The sequence below is a fragment of the Anarrhichthys ocellatus genome, unplaced genomic scaffold, assembly GCF_004355925.1.
Source record: "Anarrhichthys ocellatus isolate YVR2014 unplaced genomic scaffold, GSC_Weel_1.0 scaffold81, whole genome shotgun sequence".
NCBI lineage: Eukaryota > Metazoa > Chordata > Actinopteri > Perciformes > Anarhichadidae > Anarrhichthys > Anarrhichthys ocellatus.
The window spans coordinates 212,834-216,746 of NW_022280111.1; the positions used below are offsets into that span (position 1 = coordinate 212,834).

At 46.6% G+C, this 3,913-nt stretch overlaps 1 pseudogene; it reads right to left on the minus strand.

Moving 5' to 3' along the window:
• Positions 1-352: 352 nt before the first annotated feature.
• LOC116398276 (putative nuclease HARBI1) lies at positions 353-1,956 on the minus strand (annotated as a pseudogene).
• Between the last annotated feature and the right edge of the window lie 1,957 nt (positions 1,957-3,913).

Below are 3,913 nucleotides of genomic sequence, written 5' to 3' on the forward strand. Positions count from 1 at the left end.
TGTACTCACGATGTAAACACATCTGTGTGAATATGCAACACTCTGAACAAGTGATGGGCTATAAATTGTGAGTGAGACAACTTGGGCCAAACAATCGCAGGTCTTGAGACCAGGGCCCCGTTCCTCGTACGTGGTTCAACTAAGTCGATCAAATGTCCTATTAGCCAGCTTAAATTAACCCGATGATTGAAATCAGGCTATCTCGGTTTCTCAAAGGCTGATCCGCGCGCAAACAATCTCGTTAATTCAAACCAGACCTCAGTAATCAGGATAATTGCGCGTGCCCATCCTACTTCAAAAGGGGGAAGCGTCGATCACCGAAACCATGATTTTCTAATGGTACAATGGAAAATCAACGCAAAGTAAGAGCCTGTTTTTTCTTCGCTGAGGAGCAGGAGATGATCATGAACACATATGAGGAATTCAAGACTGTAATCATGGCAAAGTCTACCACCGCCACCGCTGCGAGGGCTAGACAAGAAGCATGGCAAAAGATCGCAGACAATTTTAAATGCTTAAGTGTTGGGAAAATGTATAGGCTAATTTTAAGTGCCTCATCACCCCAATCAATCAGATTTTATTTCTTTAAATGTGCCTGCTGGCAGCAGGCTTAATGGAATGCATCATCGAACGAGATCTATAGCGAAAATAATGATCTCAACTCTTTCAGAATAAGTAGATAAAACAAGCCCAAAGAGTATCTAATTGATACGAATTAATGAGGATATATGTACTGTATGCCCTTATGTATCATGTAGTGTATATGTGTATATACATGTATGTGTAGATTACCATATGGAACTTGGAGTTTGAATATGCAGCCCCCACAGACATGTGAATCTGGCCTTCAGTTGGCCGAAGGTCATTTCAATCCGGGCTCTCGTTCGAGCAAGAGCCCTGTTGAAACGGGCCTCGTGCTGGCTCTGCATAGGGGGTCATGAGGTAGGGCTTGCAGGCATAACCCCTGTCTCCAATTAGGAGTCCATCGTAGTGACCTAGTATATGATATGTACAATGTTAGATCACCTCTACATAAAATAAGCAATTTCTGAATGACATGAGATTTGCTATACCTTGCTCGAAGCTGTGGCACAGTGTAGACACTCGGAATAATCTGGCATCGTGGACGGAGCCCGGCCACTTGGCCTCAACATTTGTTATGAGGCAGGTGGAGTCACAGATCATCTAAGATGAATTGCGATCAAGTCATGGGTATTGTACAGTACATGGGTAGCCTACAGCAGGCAATTGCAAGGTCCATGACCCCTATTGTCAAAGACGTATGATTGTTTTCATAGCAATGTAATTTGAGGAAAAATGTCATAAGTACCTGCACATTAATGCTGTGAAAGCCTTTTTGATTGACAAAATCTGCCTCGTTTGGGACAGAGGGCGATTTGATGGGGATCTGCGTGCAGTCCACTGCGCCAATGACATTGGGAAACTCTGCATAATGATAAGCTCCGTAATGAATAGTGATAGGAATGCATTTTCATTAAATGGTGAAATATTGAATAACTCAATTACCTGCAATTCCATAAAAGCCCTCTTTGATTGAATTTACTCGGACATGGCCAGGGAATGTAATGAACACATCCATAAGTTTCTTCAGCGTCAATGAAACTTTACGAACGGCACGGCATGCAACGGCTTTCCCAATGTTCTCCGCATCGCCGACACTGTACAAAAATGTACCACTCGCAAAAAAACGCAAGGCTGCATCCAGTCTGTGGGACAGTCAATGCTCGGCTGCGGCGTGTGGTGTTCGCAATGTATGGCTCGAGAAGGTCTTGTAAATAAATGATTCCTTGTTGGCAGAATTGATAGCACTCGTATAGGAAGTCATCATGATGCGATAACGGATCTTGGCGATCTCGAAGAACTCTCCCTATAAAACGCTAATCTAACTAATATCGCTCCTTCATCAATGGGATCTCTGAGGAAGTGAGCTGCCATTTTTTTCCAGGGGTGTGGCAAGCTTATCCAGCTACCTTAAGTTAGCCTGCGCTGGAGCAGGTTCAAGCTTATGGATGTGTTGCTATGGTGATTTTGCCAAACTTGCTTCGTGGAACCGAAAAGCCTCACTTATGTAATCTTATCCTGAAAATCATCCGGCTAACTCAGTTAGCCACGTACGAGGAACGGGGCCGAGTATTCCAGACCAGTCACCCAAAGCGTTGTTTTTGTTGTCTACGTTCGTGACGTGTTTTCGTGTTCTGTTGTTTCCATATGCATTTCATTTAGTTTACGTACTTTTAAGCCCAACAACGACATTTTTTCTAAACCTAACTAGTTGGGTAAAATTAAACACGAAAAGCCTGAAATGTGCAAAATGACGTGCGTATAACTTAAAATGCCTAATAATGGCACGTTTGAATGACCAAAATGTCGTGCTATTTATATGCCTTCCCATGAGATTGAGAAAAAGAGATTAATTAACCAGATTTCAAGTTTCTTCTCCTTTGTTGACTGATAAGTAAGGAATTTAGCATGTGTGAGACAATTTGTTAATCACAGGAGGAACACCATTTCACTTGTGAACATTTTTAAAAGGTATGTAGTTGTCTTTGGAATGATACAACAACCCAATTAAAAGATGTGCTGTGTTGCCTCATCACTGACAATAGTGTGCTTACAGTCCCTGCTCTAATTGTTCATAGCGAATTAATACTGCTGAGATTCTTTTCCTGTTTGCCCTCTCCGACACACTCAAGCTCTCCTGTCATAATGCAGGCAAATGCAAACACTAACTGGACATAGCATATAAAAAGCAAGGAAATTTGCTCTTGAACATTTCAATGAAGATAACTAATTTGGGCTTGAAGTAATTTACTCAAACAGAAACAAATGATTCCAAATGACTCCTCCGCGAATCGCCACCTTAACGTGGTGGAGGAGTTTGAGTGGCTCAGTGATCCTGGGAGCTATGTTGTCCGGGGCATTAGCCCCTGGTAGGGTCTCCCAAGGCAAACAGGTCTCGGGGGAGAGCCCAGACTAAGAGCGGTTCAAAACGACCCTAATGATAAGCAGCCCACGGACTTTAGCCACCTCACCCGGACCAGGGAAACCAGGGCACCCTCCCGGAGCCAGACCCAGGAGGGGAGCTCGTCGGCGAGCGTCTGGTGGCCGGGCCTTCGCCCATGGGGCTCGGTCGGGCTCAGCCCGAATAAACAGCATGGAGCAGCCACCCTGTGAACCCACCACCCTGTGGACAAGCATCGGGGTCGGGTGCAATGCAGACCGGGCGGCGGGTCAGGCGGGAGGCCTGGGTGAGCCGATCGTGGAACGTCACCACGCTAGCGGGGAAAGAGCCAGAGCTGGTGCAGGAGGTGGAGCGATACCAGCTAGATATAGTTGGACTCACCTCCACACACAGCGCTGGCTCTGGAACCAAGCTCCTGGAGAGAGGTTGGACTTTGTCCTTTTCCGGAGTTGCCCAGGGTGAGAGGCGCCGGGCGGGAGTGGGGATACTCACGAGCCCCCGGCTGAGCGCTGCTGTGTTGGAGTTCTCCCCGGAGAATGAGAGGGTCGCCTCCATGCGCCTACAGGTTGCGGGGAGCAAGGCTCTGACTGTGGTTTGTGCTTACGCACCAAACAGCAGTTCTGAGTATCCGGCCTTCTTGGAGTCGGTGGGAGGGGTCCTGGAAAGGGCGCCACCTACCGACTCCATAGTTCTCCTGGGGGACTTCAATGCTCACATAGGCAATGATGGAGAAACCTGGCGGGGGGTGATTGGGAGGAACGGCTTGCCCAATCTGAACCCAAATGGTGTCTCGTTATTGGACTTCTGTGCTTGCCACGGTTTGGCCATAACAAACACCATGTTCGAACATAAGGTGGCTCATAAGTGTACCTGGTACCAGAACACCTTAGGCCGGAGATCAATGATCGACTTTGTAATCGTATCATTTGA